The sequence below is a fragment of the Notamacropus eugenii genome, chromosome 1 (genome assembly GCF_028372415.1).
Source record: "Notamacropus eugenii isolate mMacEug1 chromosome 1, mMacEug1.pri_v2, whole genome shotgun sequence".
Lineage (NCBI taxonomy): Eukaryota > Metazoa > Chordata > Mammalia > Diprotodontia > Macropodidae > Notamacropus > Notamacropus eugenii.
This window is the reverse complement of record NC_092872.1, coordinates 130866531-130886177: the sequence shown is the minus strand read 5'-3', so window position 1 is coordinate 130886177 and position 19647 is coordinate 130866531.

Sequence of the window (19647 nt, the reverse complement as noted above, 5' to 3'; positions counted from 1 at the left end):
AAAGCATTTATGGTTGTGCTAATTACTGGGACTACAGATGGAAAAGCAAGAGTGTCCCTCCTCTCAAAGAGCTCTCATTCTAAGTGGGACAGCTAGGTGGTGCAGCACCAGTGCAGGAGTCTGGAGGGCTCCAAATCTCACCTCAGACACTTGACACTCACTAGCTGTGTGACCTTGGGCAAGTCACTTAACCCCAATTGCCTCATCATGGGTCATCTCCAGTCATCCTGATGAATATCTGGTCACTGGATTCAGATGGTTCTGGAGGAGAAAGTGAGGTTGGTGACCTGCACAGCCCCTCCCTCACTCAAAGCAAAGTCAAGGGCAAGTCATGTCATTATTTCTCTGATGGCATGGTCTTCTTCGGCAAAGAAGGATGAACGCACACACATTCTAATTGGGGGAAGAGACAACAAATTTAAGAGGCTTTAGCTAAAGATGAATGCAAGGTTAAGGGGTTCTTAAGGTACATTGGCAAGTCACATAGGAATGCCCAGGGGTCTGGAGGAAGCAGAGGCAGGAAAGATGCTAAGGCTTGGTGGTCCATAGGAGTCAATGACAGGATTGATGGAAATATTTGTGATCCTCCCTCTTAACAGATTGTTTACAGTTGGCAGTGCCCTAGTCATCAAAGCAATGTAACTGGCCATGTGGGGAGGGGATGGGAAGAGGCCTAAAACAGTCTCACCTACAACCATTGGGAAGAGGAGAGGTGGGCCCAAGAATCAGAATGGAGTGAGCACACCCAACTTCCTCCAATGGGAATGGAGGGATCAGCACTCGGTATGAAAAGAGAAAGACGAAGAAAGCAGTCCCAAGAAGATGAGGGAGAAGGGAAGATTCTGGTAGAATGTGGGCAGGGTGAGGCAGAGTGAGGGTAGAGAGAAAGGCACAGAAAGAAGGCTCAAACAGCAAACTCTAATACATAATAAGGACTTTGCAGAGGTCCCCAGAGAAAGACTGGGATTGGTTCGAGAGCCACCTTAAGTGCAGAATGATTGCAAAGGGGAGGGGAAAGGACTTTAAAAGCTGAATAGAATCCCATTTGGCACCATTTCACAGACTGCCTTTTAAAGATTCTCTTGAAACAAGCCAGGTCTCCTTCAGTGCTGTGGAAGTGCAGGTCAGCCTTGCCTTTTTTCAAAGGAAAGCCATCTGGTGGTTGCATCGAAAAGTTACAGAAATGCTTTCCTAAGATTTTCCTTTACTTTCTGTACCAGAACCCTTAACCTGGGAATTCGGGCATGAAATAGGGCTTAGGCATGCCCTAGTGCCTGCCTCACATTTCTCCATCTAATGTGTGCTTGACTGAACTTGGAGCTTGATTGCAGGAGTGGGGAGATGTGGTTCCCTAGTTCTCAAAAAGAGAACAGAAGTGTCTGGGGGGATGGGTATGGATAAGGAAATGGAGCCTGCCTGTCTACCCTTCTTGGCCATTTTCCTCTTTCTCAGACCTTCAATTCAATTTAATTCAATTCAACAAACAGTTAATAAACACCTATTACTGTGCCATGGGCTGGAGATGAGAGCAGAAAACAAAAAACAGCATTAGAATCAGAGGGTTAGGCCAGTTAGTCCAAGCCTAGCTCAATTTCAGTTTTCAGTGAGACCCAAAGAGGCTGGGACTTCCTCAAAGCCATACGTCATGTGCTTTCAAGGTCTCTCTGCTGGCCTCATCCCAGAGACCTTTCACCTCCCCTGAAGCTTGAGGTAAGTGTGTCTGGTGCCAGATAAGGCCAAAGGAGGGAACTGATTGTTCTGATTTTCATGCTGTCATCTCTGGAGCTTGTCAAAAATGGAAAAATTCTTTAGAGCAGCAGGAATGCTGAAAGTAAAGTATCCAGGCTAACTAACTTATTTTCATTAAGTTAAGGAGTACTTTCTGTTCAGTTGTTGCAGTTATGTCTGACTCTCTGTGGCCCCATTTGGGATTTTCTTGGCTGAGATACTGGAGTAGACTGGGGATACTGGAATAACTGTAGATCATGGCTAATGACCATTAGCGATCAGAAAAGCAGATTATGTCTAAGGCCCCTTGCCTGTTTGTGGGTGTCGTGGGTCCCTTTGACAACCTGATAAAGCTTACTTTTAAATAATTGAAAGAAATGCTAAATTTCAGTTTAGTTAATGAAAATAAAGATGCATTTTCCCCCTATCCAAGATCACATGTCTGTGGGCATCTTTGGATGAGAACCTTTAGTCTAGTCTAATCCCCTCATTTTCAAGAGTAGGAAATTGAGGCTCAGAAAGTTTAAGTAACTGGTCTAAGGTCATCCACAGATGGTAAATAGTAGAGGCAGGTTGTCGCTTAGTTGTATCCAACTCTTTGTGACCCCATTTTGGGGGGTTTTCTTGGTCAAGTTACTGGAGTGGTTTGCCATTTCCTTCTCCAGCTCCTTTTACAGATGAGGAAACTGAGGCAAACAGGGTTAAGTGTCTTGCCCAGGGTCACACAACTAAAAAGTGTCTGAGGCTGGATTTGACCTTGGTTCTTCCTGACTCCAAGTCTGGCACTCTATCTATGGAGCTACCTAGTCACCCTAGGGTGTCCCTACTTTAAACCTATTGAAACAACTCTGAAAGCAGAAACAAGATCTAGGTCTCGGCCCTGTGTTCTATACTGCCTGCAATGAGTTAAGTGGGAGGTAAGCTACTATAATTCCTGTTTCTTTTTAGACTACCTTTATGTCAGGCTTGAGTGAATATTCACATTTCCCAAGTTAGTACACCAGTCTTAGGTTAACAATTCTATTTTCTACTCAGCTTATTTTTATTTAACTGTTGAAAGCCTGGCAAAAAATAATAAATTGTGGTTATGTTTACCATTTATTTTCAAGACTATTAGGTTTTTTTCTTTCCCCCTTTTATCCTTTCTCCCCAACCCTTTTTCCTATGCTGGCAGCCCTCAAAGAAGACAGGTATAGAAATGAAGTCAAGATGAGAACCAAACTTCCAATAGTCAAAATCACCTACAGTCTGGAAAGCATAGCAGAAGGAACATCAGGTTTGGTGCCAGAGGATTTGGACTCCAACTGTAACTCAGCTAGGGCCGCTAGATGGCGCCATGGTGCACAGAGCACTGGGCTGAAGGCAGGAAGACTCATCTTCCTGAGTTCAAATCTGACCTCAGACACTTACTAGCAATGTGACACTGGGCAAGTTACTTAACTCTGCACATTTTAAACCCTCTCTTATGTTCTGTGTGTACTTGGCAATGCTTTTTTTTTCTTATTTTGCATTTAAGTTTTAACATTTATAATACATTATACAATGTGTTTATTTTTTCTAATTGCATATTTAAGTTTTAGTATTTAAGTTTAAAACTTTAAAAATATTTTGGAAAAAAATGTTTTTAATTTTTCTTGATCGAAGAGAGTTTCAAGAAAGTCACACAGTGACTTTGCCAAGCACAATGCCTGGAACATAATAGGTTCTATATAATGATAGCTATTTTCCATCACCATCTTATATTATTATTATTTATCTCCCCCAACAAGCAAAACAGTTATGGGATTGAAGCAGGTAACAGTGAGGAGACACACCGTGAATGAAATAATTGTAACTGCTGGACATGTCAGGAGAGGCGAGAAGTTCATCAGTTAAAGTACCAAGGCACCAATACTTATCTTTCTAGGGCAAGGGTGGGGAATCTGTGGCCTCAAGGCTGTCCTTGAGGCCACAGGTTCCCCACCCCTGTTCTCAGGCTTTGTCCTTCTTGCTCTCTTTCCTAGAAATGAGATACCTTTCCCAGCAGGTCTTGCATTTTAAAAGAGACTCCCATAGAGAATAGCAATGTTTAATCCAAAGGTATAAAATGTTAGTGGTAGGGTTTTAAGAACCATTAAAAGAGGTATGTAGGAGCTCTGTGGCCTGCTGGGGACCTCTTTTCATGTCACATAAATGGCCTATGGACGAGGACAATCCTAACAGGACAGACTAAGCCTTAAAAAAAAAAATACCTTTTTTCATGTTCAAAAAGAATTTAAACTTAAACGCCAAATAAAATGAGTATTTTCATATACATTGTGGAATAGGAGAGAATCCTATATGAATCTCTGAATCTCTATTACAGAGAACTTACTTTTCTTTTTAAGCATATCATAAATTCAAAGTGTAACTCATGGACTGTGCTGCTTATCTGTGATTAATTCTGGACTTCTCTCTGCTATCTTCTCATTTGAGGGATTTGGAGAAGGGAGAAACCCTCACTCCATTTTCACTCTCAACTCCTATTCATCTCCAACTAACAAAGATGGGGGAAAATTCTTTGTAACAAACATCCATGGCCAAACAAAGCAAATTTCTGCATTGACCTTTCCCCAGAAACGTGTGTCTTCTTCCTGAGTTCCTCACCTCTCTAACAAGCAGGCTTCATCACTGGTCCTTTGGAATCACAGTTGGGCACTGCATTGAAAAGAGTTCTTCAGTGTTTCAAACTTGTTTTTCTTTACATCATTGCTATTATTATAGAAATGATTCTTCTTGGTCTGTTCACTTCACTCTACATCTGTTCTGGTCAGAAACTTTGAGGGTCTTTCCCTCCCAGGTTGATGCTTTGGTGATGTAAATTCAGCCATCTTCTGTCTCAATTCTTATGTAGTCCTTAGTCTATAAATGGGCATTGCTTCAGACCTACCTTGGGAAAGACCTTAAATTAGAAAGACCAAGGCCAGTCTCTGCATCCTGGGCCATCGCCAGTCATCTTGACTTTTGACTTGCTTCTGGACTTAGATAACTCTTGAGGAGACAGTGAGGCTGACGACTTTGTGTGCATGAGTCAAGAATTATCTTCGAGATGTCATTGGTCTTCTTAGAGAATGTACAATGAACAACACCAACATCCTCAGTTCATGTAAGTCTTTCCAAGCTCCTCCAAAAACCTTCATCATTTCCTATAGTGAAATAATATTTCTATTACGTTCATCTATCATCATTTGTCCATCCATTCCCCCAATGAATATGTACCACCTTAGTTTCAGTTCTTTGTCACTACAAAAAATAAACATTGCTATCCTTTTCCTCTTTCTTTGGTCTCCATGGGAGAGGCCTAGAGGTGGCACTGCTGGATAAATGTATACACAGTTATAGTAACATCTGGGGAACAGTTCCAAATTACTTTCCAGAATAGCTGGGCCAATTCATAGATCTATAGACAGTGTTTTATCATGCCTGTTTTCCCACAGTTCCACCAACAAATGTCATTTTCCTTTTTTGTCATTTTTGACAAACGTAGGGTAGAAATCTAGAGCTGCTTTAATTTGCATTTTTCTGATTATTAGTGATTCAGATATTTTTTTTCATATTATTATTGATAGGTTGGAGTTCTTCCTTTGAAAAATGCCTGCTCATATCCTTTAATTACCTATAGGAGAATGGCTTTTATTCTTATAAATTTGAATCAGCTCTTTATATATCTTGGATATGACACTTTATCAGAGAGATTTGCTACAAAGATTTTTTTCCCCTTTATTTCCCTTATAATTTTAACCAGATTTGGGTTTTTTTGTGCAAAATCTTTTTACTTTCATATAATCAAAACTACCCATTTCATTTTTGATGCTCATCATTCTCCCTAAAATGGAGGAAGAACTAACTGTATCCATTCCCTCCAGTCCATTACCAAGTCTTGTTGAGTTTTCCTTTTAATGTCTCAGGTATATTTTCCTTCTGCCCACCTTCTAGTATTGCTGAAACAGCTAGATGGCACAGTGGATAGAGTGCTGCGCCTGGAATCAAGAAGATCCAACTCAAATATGGCCTCAGACACTTATCAGCTGTGTGACCTTGGGAAAGCTACTTAACCTCTGTTTGCCTCAGTTTCCTCAATGGTAAAAAGGGGATAAGAATATTGTGAGAATCAAATGGGGTAATATTTGTAAAATGCTTAGCACAGTGCCTGGCACATAGTAGGGGTATATACTGCTAACTATTATTATTATTTTAAGTCCTTGTTGACAGTTACCCAAAATACTGTAATGCCATTCAATTCAATTCAACGTCATTGAATAATCAGTGCCATATGCAGTAATTTATGTACAGCACTGTGCTGGGGATACAAATATGGAGGGGTGGGAGGAGAGAGATACAATCCCAGTTCTCAAGGGGTTTACAGTCTAATAGGAGGAATACATACTCATGTCATATCACATCCTTAGACACTTAGTTCAGACCTGGGCAAGTCATTTAATCTTTCCATGCCTCAGTTTACTCATATGTAAAATGAAATCTTTATGGTCTCTTTCATTTCTAAATCTGTGATCCTTAGTATAATACTGGGTAAAATATGAGAAGGATAAAGGAAAGATTTAGACAAAGTATGCTAGAAAAATTTGATAAAGGACAAATCACCTTTAAAGAGATGACATGATCTGAGCCTTGAAGGAAGAGAAAAACTTCAACAGATGGGATGAGAAGAGAGTGTATTCTAAGCATGGACGCCCAGGCCTGTATAAATGTCTGCAGGAGGAAGAAGGCAGGGAAAAGAACTGGGAAAGAGCTAGACCGGTCTTGGTTGGATGGTTTCAGAGTATGTAAGTAAAGGAGAGGCTGAAAAGGTGAATTAGGGCCAGATCGTGGAGGTCCTTGAATCACAGACTAAGGAGCTTGCCTAGAGGTAATAGGGAACCATTGAAAGTTTCTGAGTAAGAAAGAAATACTGTTATGCCAAAACATTAGAAATGTTCTTTTGGCAGCTGAGTGAGGAATGAATCAGAGACAGAAAGATGCAAAGTAGGGAAATCTGTTATGAGGCTGGTGGTGCAGAATGTTGGGTCTAGAGTCAGGTAGACATCCTCCTGAGTTCAAATCTGGCCTCAGATACATACTAGCTATGTGACTCTGGGCAAGTCACTTAACCCTGCTTGCCTCAGTTTCCTCATCTGTAAAATGAGTTGGAGAAGGCAATGGCAAACCACTCTAGTATCTCAGCCGAGAAAACTCCAAATGGGGTCAGGGAGAGTCAGACATGAGTGAAAAAATGACTGAATGACACAACAGTACAGCACAAAGGGTCTCCACTAGGGCAGTAGCAAGTATGTGGATAGAAAAAGGGTTTGGGAAGTATTTGGCTTATGACTGGATAGGAGAAGGGTGGGGCACAGAGAGAGAGAGACAAAGAGAAAGAGACAGAGATAGAGACAGTGAGAGACAGAGACAGGAAGAGACACAGAGAGAAAGACAGAGAGAGATGGAGAAACAAACAGAGAGAGACAGACAGAGAGAGAGAGAGAGAGAGAGAGAGAAGAGTCAAGGACAACTTAGAAGTCTTAAGCCTGGGTCATTGGGAGGATCGTGGTGCCACCAATAGAATCAAGGAAGTTAGAAGGAAGGGAAAGTTTAGAGAGAAGCTGATGAAGCAGAACCTTGGGGACACTCAAGCTTATGGAGTGAGAGAATGATGAATCGGAGTAAAAGACCAAGGAGTTGTTAAACAAGTAGGTGGAGAACCAGGATATAGTAGCGGACTGGAAGGCTAAAGAGGAAAAGGGATCATAGCTTCTTCGATAAAGATCAGAAGGGACCCTAGCGGTCAAGTCCAATGTCTTTATTTTAACAAATGGGAAAATGAGACCCAGAGAAGGGGAAGTGCTTTTCCTATGCCCTTAGAGCCAGTAAGGGTTAGAATCTGGAATTAAACCAGGGGCGTTGGAAGGCTCAAGTGAGATAATGGATGTAAAACATTTTGCAAGCCTTAAAATGCTATATAAATGCCAGTTATTACTATAATTATTAGCCTATAGTCATCAGGCCTGTGATGTGGTGATGACTTCATTCCCTGAGCCTTCTTCTGCTCTCCTGCTGAGCTCAAGCAGTATTTACAGAGCAGTACAAAGGTGTGCTGGTAAATGTTTAACAACTGGGCTCTCTGGGGGGAGAATGTATAATCATACACTTTCCAGGTTTAATGGAATCATTAACACTTTCTTAAGTCTAGATAATCCACGAAACGATGACTCAAGCCCTGATTTGAAGCCATTGCTGATTTCTGAGGTATAAATGCTCACACTGGAAGTTTAGCAATCATCACATGGAGAAGTTAAGCATCAACTCTTCCAAGGAGTTAGAGCTAGTTCTAGCACAGCCCTGATTTAGACCAGGGACGTGTGACTTCAAATGCAGTGCTTTTCCTTCTTGAATGAAGGGTTGGTCAACACTTTAAATCATGAAGGAAACTCAAGGTGGTTGAGCACTGGAGAAAAGCCAGTGGGTTTGGTCATGAAGTGGTGGTGGCAGGTTGTGTTTGTCTTTCGCTCTTGCACAACTAAATAGTCATTGTTTCTCTTTTACCCAGGAACCCTTAGGGTCTTCCCCTCCCAGTCTGATTTTTGATTAAAGATGGTGGCAGAAGCCACATTGCAAGGAGGAGAGGATTGAGTAACTGGAAAGGAATCAGAAGCATCCAGTATAGCCTAATCTTCCTAGCCATTTTGCTGGGTAGGGAGCAGGGTAGGGCAAGGAGAGACAGAGAATGATAGTTTGAAGTTATGTGGAGGTCAAGGGAAAAGTGGATTTCGCTTTTTGTTTTCTTTAACTATAGGATAGGTGAGAATTGAGCATTTCCATAGGTACAGAAGGAAGTAGGAGAGCGAGGAAAGGTTTGAGACAAGGAACACAAAGTATGTTGGATAGAGCAAGATCCCAGAGGGGTTTTCTAGATGATTTCTCTGCCTCTAGCCCTGCTACTCTGCATACAAACCACCCTCAGCCTAATCTGCTTTCTGCCCTTATTTTCATCAAGTTACTATCCTGCTCAAGAAACCACAGTGGTGCCATACATGTACTACACGCTTGTGCTTTGAATTCTTCTGTCATTCAAGGCTCTCTGCCCTACCTATGCAAGGGTAGAAATGGAGATTACAGACAGACTTACACAAATTAATTTCTGGAATTTCTGGAATATTTCTGGAATAACTGGGGGTGGGGAACCTGCAATCTTGAGGCCACATGTGGCCCTCTAGATCCTCAAGGGCAGTCACTTGACTGAATCCAAACTTCAGAGAACAAATAGGAATTCAGTCAAAGGGCTGCATTTGAGGATCTAGAGGGCCACATGTGGCCTCAAGGCTGCAGGTTCTCCATCCCTGCGTCTATACTGACTAATATGTTGATCATTTACTTGGATATAGATGATTCCAGTGCAATACAGCCCCCATGAGGTCAGCTTGTCCAGCACTTTCAGTTCAATTCAACAAACATGTATTAGATGTGTCTAATATATGTATATAGTGTGTGCTGTGTGCTGATATTGATATATATGTGTGTGTATGTATATATGTGTGTATGTATATATGTATGTGTGTATATACACATATACACACAAACATGTATTAGGTATATAAAATATTTGTATATAGTGCTGTATATATGTGTGTGGGTATGTGTATCTATGTATATGTGTGTATATACGTATATATGCACATGTGGTATGTATACACAAACATAGATGTGTATACATGTATAGTACATAGTATGTAGTCTGCTCGGTGCTGGTGGTACAGACGCAAAAATGAAACTCTACTTCCCATCAAGTAACTTCCATGCTACTTGGAAATACAGAATGTACACAAGTAAGTAATATGTTAATTGGAAGAGGGAGAGAGTTCCAGCCTCTCCAGTTAAGTTGAAATGTAATGAATGAAGGGGGAATAATAGGGAATAAGCCTAAAAGGTAGGGTGGTACCAGGTTGTACAAGGCCTTAAATGCCAAGCCAAAGAGTTCATATTTTATCCTAAAGGATGCAGTGAGCTACTGAAGGTCTTTGAGCAAGGGAGTGATATGGTCAGTAAAAGAGTCAGTGTGGTCTTAGAAGTAGAAACCAAGTAGAAGTCTATTGCTAAAGTCCTGGTGAGTGGCAGCTGAAGTACCTGAAGGTAGCAGTTTTTCGAGAGAGCCAAAAGAACTCAGGCAAAAAATGTTATGAAGCTAGAACTGATAATATCTGGCACTGCCAAGGTGTAAGTTTGAAGGAAAGCTATTTAAAGCAGATATAACAGGGAGACTGGTCACTGAGGGCCCAGTCCTTGAAGAATGCATAGTTCTCTGCACTCAATCTGTAGAAGCTGGTGGAGCCCCAGTACTAAGTGATGGAGTGACCTTTTCCTCCTGGTTTCAGAGCATGTACACATACACTCCAATTGTTTCCTGGATGCTAAGGCCAAACTGAGCATGCACACAAAAGATTCAAGTAGATCAATTTTCTCTGAAGATTTTCAAGTAAGGAGGAAGAGGAAATATGGAGAGCCTGCAGGTGTGCGTGTGTATGTGTATATGTCAGACGTGTGTGTCTGTCTCTGTATATGTCTCTATGTGTCTGTGTGTCTGTGTGTGTGTCCCCGTGTGTGTATCTCTGTGTGTATAGGGGTGGGGGTGGCAGTAATAGCAGTGCCTGCTGGTTAATATGTCCTCCATAATTCTCTCCCCACTTCAATCTATCGTCCATTCAACCACCGAAGTGATTTTCCTTAAGCGTGGGTCTGGCCATGTCACCTCCCTACTCAACAAGCGCCAGTGCTTCCTATGACCATGAGGCTCAACTACAGGATCTTCTGTTCAACATTGAAAATCCTTCATTCGTGAGGTCCCCCATTCCTCTCTAGTCTTCTTATACCTTCTATCTCCTCATGTAGTGTTGGATCCAGTAATACTGACCTCCTCTCTGTTCCACTAATATGACATTCCATCTTTCAGCTGTGGACCTTTTCTCTGCCAATTTATTGATATAGAGATATATATTGCTACATATACACATAGCAATATGATATAATGGAAGAACCACTGTATTAGGAGACAGGGAAACTGGGTTTGAATCTAGTTTCTGCTGCTTCTTTCCTGTATGACTTTGGGAAAGTCACCTAATCTTTCTGGGCCTCAATGTCCTCATCCATGAAAGGGTGCCAACATGCCTGCCCTATCCAATCACACAAGAGCTTTGCAAGGGTGAAATGAGATAATGTAAGCAAAATTGTTTTGGAAAATTGTAAAGCCCAATACACATGTACGGTCATTAAGCGGAGCGAAAGACTTCACTTAAGCTAACAAATGATTATCTTTCAGACTAGAATATATTTGGCATTCTTTCCTGCCACCATGCTAAGCCTGGAGACAAGAAGACCTGAGTTCAAATTCAGCTTCAGATACTCCCTAGCTGTGGGACCCTACACATATCACTTAACTTCTGTCTACCTCAGTTTCCTCAACTGTAAAATGGGGGTAACAATAGCACTTACCTCTCAGGACCATGTCTGACTCATAGAGGTATTTAACCAGTGCTTATTCCTTCCCTTGATCACTATTTTGTGATAGCCGTAAATGCATATCTGTGATCTATCAGGACACATAGGAGGTTATTGATAGATATAACCAGTTCCTTACATTAGAATCATAGAATGCTGACTTTTGGATTAGAATAATTGAATTTTGGAGAAGACCTTCAAAGCCACCTAGTCCCATTCCTCTGATTTTCCCGATAACCTGGTCCAATATCCCTCTGCTAAGGAAAGTAAGGCCCGGAGAAAAGGAATGATTTGGTCAGCCAGTGAATGGCAGAGATAAGAACAAAGCCCTGGTCTAGCTACTGAAACAAACCACCAGAAAACATTGACAGGTGATACAACCTGTGTAAGTTAGTTATGCTAGGGCTGGGACAAATAAGAAGAAAGACACCCTTCCCACTGGGACCAACCAGAAACAGCAGAAAGCAGGCATATCTGCATCAGAGACAGAGACAGGAAGCACATTATCATTTCCTCTATGGGCAGCTCTCTTGACTTTCTTGGACTTACTCCACAATAACTTAGAATCTTCTTTATCCTGGAAGCTCCTCTCACTCTGATTGGCTGGTTCCTTCCTGGACCTCCATTTTAAAGAGGATGCCTAGGCTTCATTCCTCTCCAGGCTGAATTCCTGACTCTCCTGGACTTTCTCCACAATCCACCCCACCACGAACTCCAGGTAACGTCACCTCCTCCTCCTCCTCGCTCCTAACCCCCTTTCAGTTTCCTTTTATGTGTTATGTTCTCCCATTAAAATATAAGTTCCCTGAGCTGTAAATGAGGATGAACATGACATCAAGGTCAACTACCTCAGTGATGGTAAGTTCTTCAATTTGAAAAGGCTACAAGCCAAGAGCAAAGTGGAGGGAGTGTTGGTGCATGATCTTCTGTTTGCAGATGATTGCGCACTCAATGCAGCCTCTGAAGCTGAGATGCAATAAAGTATGGATAAATTCTCTGCTATTTGTGTTAATTTTGGCCTAATAATTAACACCAAGAAAACACAGGTGCTCCATCAGCCACCACAAGATCACCCATATGTGGAACTATCGATTACAACAAATGGAGAAGTTTTGAATGCTGTGGATAAGTTCACTTACCTTGGTAGTGTACTTTCCAGGGATGTACACATTGGCAATGAAGTTGATGCATGCATTGCCAGAGCTAGTTGGGAGGTTCCAAAGAAAAGTTTGGGAGAGAAGAGGTATTGGACTGACTACTAAACTGAAGGTCTACAAAGCCATTGTGTTGATCTCATTGCTGTCTGCCTTTGAAACATGGACAGTGTACTAGCGTCATGCCAGGAAACTGAATTGCTTCTATTTGAACTGTCTTAGGAAGATTCTGAGGATCACCTGGTAGGATAAGGTACCAGACACTGAAGTCCTTGCTTGAACTAAACTGCCAAGCATTCAAATTATGCTTTAGAGAGTGTAATTCCAATGAGCTGGCCACGTTGTTTGATTGCAAAATATATGTTTGCCAAAAAGACTATGGGGCAAGCGATCACATGGTGGTCAGAACAAGTGACACAAAAACACTCTCAAGGTCTCACTCAAGAACTTTGGATTTGACTGTGCAACATGAGAGACACTGGCACAGGATGGCTCAGCATGGCATGCCCACATCAGAAAGGATGCTGTGTTCTATGAGCAAAGCAGAATTGAGACAGCACCAAGTAAACGCAAATTTGGAGTATCCACCCGAAATATTCATATGAACTCTCTGTGCCCAACCTGTGGTAGAACATTTCTGAGCTCATATTGGTCTGATCAGCCACAGTCAGACACACTGAAACTTTACTTTATCATGGTGATGTCATTTGGGTCCTCTTCAGAAATGAAGGACAACAACCAAGTTCCCCGAGAAAAGAGACCCTCAAAGAGCCTGGCATATAGTGTTTAATAAATGTTTGCTGACTTGACAGGAGATCTGGTTATTTTTTCCCTCTAAAATATACTCTTTATTAAAACAGCAGACACAAATAGTGCCCATACAACAGATCCCATCATGTCTTTATTTTAACTTGTCAATGAATTGTTTTGATGTCAAGTTGACAAAAAACAAAATTTTTGTAGAAAAGAAAATCCCCCAAAAGCTGAGGTCCCACCCCCATCTGGAGCTCTAACTGCCAAATACCTGTCTTTTCTATCCTTGAAAAGGCCAACCCAAGACAGAGAATTTTTCCCAGACTCAGTCATAGACATTCCAATTTTTATTTAAAGATTCTAATTTCTGGATATTTATTTTGGGGGATTACAATGGTGGCTTAAGCTACTTGAAGACATTATGGAGTTGAAATCTTTCCTTCACTTGGCTGCTAAAGTTTAATTCAGTCTAATTATTTCATATTATATCGACTATAATAGTTTCATAATTTCTAGGATATTAAGCACTTAATATGTTGTGTCATTTGAAATCACATATTAAATTCAGCAAAGTACATTTTAATGAGAGTTAAGTGGTGTGAAAATATTAATGCAATGTAATAGTTCATTTGGGGTGCTCATATTTTGTAAGCCCTATCACACTGCAAGGACGCCCACTGATTGATGGCAGGTAACAGGAGTGAGCACTGGACTTGCCCAGCTTTGGAAGTGGAGGTGAGATCAGAATTAAAAATATCCTGTAATGAAATGGAATGGAATGGAGTGATGTAAGGATTCTGGGGGCATTCACTTTTCCTGCTGCGATCCAATGCAAACAAATGGCTGAGTTGTTGGAGTAAATGAAATGCATCTCTGTCTGTTGCCTTCCCCTCTCCAATCTCCCTCCATCCTATACCTTTTCCTAACTCTCCAGGAATCCTTTCCCCTTTCTCCCTCCTTTACCATTTTAAATAGCCTGGAAAGGCCAATGCTTAAGGGAGGCAGTGTTACTGGTATGCTTTAAGGCATCATTGGAGGAGATCTTTCTGGAAAGAGAGACTGCTAGTCAGGGTCCTTCAATAAGGCAGAACAACTTAATGAAAAGAACCCTGGACTTGAATTAAAGGATGCCTGGGTTCACTTCCCAGCTCCATCACTTATGAGTTTTGTGAACAAAGACATGCTAGTTAATCTCTCTGAGGCTCAAGTTCCTCACGTATAAAATGGGCATGATAATATTTACGCTACCTACCAGGCAGGTCTGTTGTGAGGAAAGTGTTGTATAAACTACGATACCTTCTAGATATCACTATCTTGTTTGTACAAAGTCATTTTTACGTTCCCATTAGGATGTGAGCTCCTTGAAAGCAAGCACTGCCTTTTGTTTTTCTTTGTATCCTCCATGCTTAGCACAATGCCACTTTACGGAGTAATCAGTAAACATTTATTAATTGCTTATTATTTGTCACACGTTGTGCTAAGTGACTTACTAATGTCATCTCATTTGATTCTCACAACAAACCTGGAAGGTAGGTGCTATTATTATTCCCATTTTACAGATGAGGAAACTGAGGCAGTCAGAGGTTAAGTGATTTCACAGCTAGTAAATATCTGAGGTTGGATTTGAACTGAGATCTTCTTGATTTCAACCCTGCTGTTATATCCACAGGGCCACCAATAAACCCTAGTTTTGTATTCAGCTTTCAAATTCAGTCAAAACATGATCAATATTAATCTACTCCTTAATTTGCAGCTACTTGGACAAAATAAACTTTCTTTTCTTCTGGAGAACTTTTCCTTCCTCTTCTTAATGACATTAAAGCAAGATGAAAAGAAAAAGAACAGATGAGATAATGCCCATCTTTTACTTCCCTTTTTAGCCAAAGGAAGGGTCTCTCTAGAAAGGGGAGGTTGACATAAAGATAAGCTACTTGCCCCTTTGCATTTCTCCCATTCAGAACATGATTTCTTCTTGTTTCGTGAATTATAAAAATGAATATCAGGACACATATCGTGGGTAGACACTGAGCACACAGTCTGATTGAGGCCCAAAACTGAACAAGAAAAGGAAGACCAGTTTATCTTTGGGGAATCTGATCAGCTCTTAACCACCCTCAAACAAAGGCTCATGTTCTTTTAGTGAGGTTATATGACTGCAAGCAGGGGCATTCTGGTAAATGTTTAATAACTGTGTTTTTGAGACCTACATGAACTGATGCAAAGTGAAATGAGCAGAACCAGGAGAACGCTGTATGCAGGATAGCAATGTTGTATAAAGATCAGTTGTGAATGACTTAGCTATTCTCAGCAATACAAGGAACCAAGACAATTCTGAAAGATTCGTGGTGAAAAAAATGCTAGCCATCTCCAGAGAAAGAACTGATGGAGTCTGATTCCAGATCAAAGCATACTTTTAAAAACTTTCTTTATTTTTCTTGGGTTTTTTTTTTTGGTCTGTGTTTTCTTTCACAACATGACTAATATGGAAATATGTTTTGCATGACTGCATGTGCATAACCTGTATCAAATTGCTTGTATTCTCAATGAGTGGGGAAGGGAAGGAAGGAGAGACAGAATTTAGAACTCAAAAATTTTGAAACATACGTTAAAAATTGTTTTCCCATGTAATTGAGGGAAAAATAAAATACTTTCTAAAAACTCACAACAATAATTATCTTTTCAGGGGGGGAAGTTCCGTCCATAGACTTTTAATTTTTATTTGCATTATTAACATTTTTCCTTCATTTTCTTAAATCTAGACAATCAGCAAAACAATAAATCTAGCAACAACTTGTAACATTTGCTGGTTTTCAAGGTATGAATGATGCCACTGAAAATTTAACAATTGGCTCTTGGGACAAGTACAAGCTGACTTCAGCCTTCCACTAGCTACACATCGTGGAATACCACAGCCTCTGAAGGATTAAAGTTAAGGATCAATGGAGGGGCACATGGTGGGCACAAGCAAGTTATAACACATTAAAATCAATCATTCCACAAGCATTCATTCAGCTACTCTCGTGTGCCAGGCCCTTACTCACAAGGACCTTCCATTCTAGCAGTTCTAACACTCCAATTCTTCATGAGAAATGAGAAATTGCTAGAACCTTCTAGGTCCTCAAAAACAAAGAAATTGTTGAGTGATAGCAAAGACAGTCTTAAGGCTTTCAAAGAAGCATTTAGCAAATATTAAATCACTTTATCCTCCCATGGTAAGAGTCATTAGTAGGAAATAACAGGAACACAGGTAGGAATCAGTTTATAGGCTCATAGAATTTAGATCTGAAAAGGACCCGAGAGGCCCATAAAAGTTAAATGACTAATTCAAGGTCTCATATGAGACCCTCCTATGACTACCTTCTTTGTCTATAGGGAGGTTAAAAAGTTGACGGAGAAATAAATGTTCAGTACCTCCTCCCCAAAATAGTAATAAACTGTGTGTTTGACCCTCAGCAGCGAGTGTCTCAGAACTTTTGAAAAATGGTTTTTAACCTGGTTTTTAACTTACATGAGCTGATGCTGAGTGAAATGTACTTTGTACAAAGTAATGGCAAAATTATAAGACGATCAGTGAATGACTTAGGTATTCTCAGCAGCACAGTGATTCGAGACAACTCTGAAGGATTGGTGATGAAAAATGCTCTCCATCCCCAGAGAAAGAACTGATGGTGTCTCAATACAGACTGAAGCAGACTTTCTTTACTTTCCTTATTTTTCTTGAGGTTTTTTTAATCTGTGTTTTCTTTCACAACATGACTAATATGGAAATGTTTTGTGTGACTACACATGTATAACCTATATCAAATTGCTTGCCTTCTCCGTGAAGGGGATGGGGAGGGAGGAAGGAGAGAATTTGGAACTCAAAGTTTCAAAAATGAAAGCTAAAAATTGTTTTTACATGTAACTGGGGAAAAATAAAATACTAAATGGTTTTTTAAATGGTTTTTAGCTCATTCCCCTCAGGCCTTACAACTTCCTTCAGCTTCAGTCCCCAGCATATGCTCCAACTGTGCCACTTACAACTAGCCTATGGCTTTAAATAGATTGAGTCTCTGTCTCTTTCTACAGAAAGACTAACTTGTGGGGCCACCTCCATTTTAAGGAAGGGGAAGCTAGGGCCAAAGAGAAGCAATAAGGATGAAGGCCATGAGGGCTTGACCCAGCAGTTCTGGCTTATACATAACATAACTCTTCGAGCATCTAACTTGATGTGTGACCTTGGGTACGTCATTGAGTTTTTTTTTTTATTCCACTTATTTTCCAATCAGTTTCTGTCTTTCCTTCCACCCTCTCTACCCACCTACTGAGAAAGTAAGAAATGGGTAAGGATCTAGAGCTGGACCATTTAGTGTAAGAGAGGCAGCAGGGTATATTGGAGTCAGGAAGACGTGGATTCTAATCCCACCCCAGGCACTGACTTCTAATTGTGTGATTCTTACCATTTTTGGATCTCAGTTTCCTCATCTGTAAAATGAGGAGCTGGATTTAAGAATTTCTAAGGCTCCTTAGAGTTCTGTGTCTTTAATCCTTGATCTCCTGGTTTAAAAAATAAAACTAAGGACCAGGGAAGACAAGGGACTTGCCCAGGGCCAGAAAACTAGGTAGTAGTTCAATCAGTGTTTGACTCCCGGCTCTATAATTTCAAACTCAGTGATCTTCCCACTACCCCATATGTTTCACCTGGCCTAGTTTTCCCATCCCAAATAAAATATTTGGCCTATCAGGTATAGGGAAACTGAGGCCTCGAGGTCACATGTGATTCTCTAGGTCCTCAAGTGCAGCCCGTTCGATTCAAATTTCACAGAGCAAATCCCATCAATAAAAGGATTTGTTCTGTAAAACCTGGACTCAGTCAAAAGTCTGCATCCCGTGTTAGAAGGGCACATGTGACCTTGAGACCTCCCCACATCTGGCAGATGAATGCTAAGGTTCTGTTTAATTCTTATTGCCTGTCACATGAACGAGGCTTGCATGACAAGGACTGGAGATTTGACTCATTCAGTTGTTAGTATTCATGCTTGAGAATCCTTGAGCATTATACACGATGTACTAGAAATACAACCCTTTGCCCTCATGCAACTGAGATTTTAAAGGGATAAAATGTTCCTAGATGGAATTTTTGTCTTCTTTGGTTTTCCTTTTACTCAAAAAAAGCCCTAAATTCTGTTCCTAGCTCTCTCACTAACTAGCGTTATGACTTTCCACAGACCACAACTTCCCTAGGACTTAGGTTTTTTGTCTGTGTAGAGGGTGACCTTGGAATGGGAAGCATGTGCAGAACCCAGGATGGCTGTGTCGGACTCAGTGTGGAAGAAATGGCATACTTTGAGATGACGTCCGGTGACATCTGTTGAAACAGTGAAATTTTCAAATGTAGAGATCCATTCTCTTTCACTCTCTCTTCTCTTGGCGGAACCAGCTGGGGACTATTTGACCCTATCCCTGGAGGGACTGGAGCAGAAGACTACCGCTGTTCCCTGGATCCCAGCATTAAGTTGAGTGTTCCCCTAGAACAGGTGGAGAAAGCAATGGGGGTGAGGGAGAGGCAGAGCGAAGCTCAACTAGGTTTCCTTGAACCCTCCATCTATCTTTTACTACTTTCTGTCATCTTAGCCTGCCCCAAACCCTATGAGGTAAGTACTCCAAGAATCATCTCCATTTTACAAGGGAGAAATTTGCTCATGAAGATTAAGTGACCCAGGAGTGGGAAACCTTCAGCCTCTAGGCCACATGTGGCCCTCTAGGTCCTTAAGTTCGACCCTTTGACTTCATCCAAACTTCACAGAACAAATCCTCTTAACAAAATTTACACCTCTTGTAAAACACCAGAGAGGACAATTGAACCTAAGTCTTCCTGATTCCAGCACACTATCACTACCTATGTCACATTGTTTTTGATTAGTTGTGTTTCAATGGTGTCCAACTCTTCAGTGACCCCATTTGTGACTTTCTTGGCAAAGATACTGGAGCAGTTTGCCCTTTATTTCCGTCTCCAGTTCATTTTACAGATGAAGAAACTGAGGCAAATAGGGTGAAGTGACTTGCCCAGGGTCATGCAGCTAGTAAGTGTCTGAGACTGGATTGATACTCAAGTCTTCCTCTCTCCAGGCCTGGTGCTCTTATCCACCATCTCATGTAGCTGCACCTACCTATGTCATATAGCCTCTCAAAATAATGACTACCCTATTTCTGAGTCTTCGGGATTAAATAAGGATAATATAGATAAAGCGCTTTGTGACTATCAATCATGGGCAAATGCCAGCTATAATAACAGCAGTATTTATTATTACTATGTTCATGTGTAACTTTTTGGCTTGCTTTTTTTCTCCCTTTCTCAGTCTTTCCCCTCTTTGTACCTCTTACTTGTCTCTAGGAATCCTGTGTTCTTCTGGTAGCCTAGGCTTATTAAAGAAGTTGAAGCAGTGTAAACGCTCATTACTACTAACGAGTTAGAGATTCCCTTCAAGTACTGTTCAGGTTTTTTTTCTGTCATGTTCACTCTTCGTGA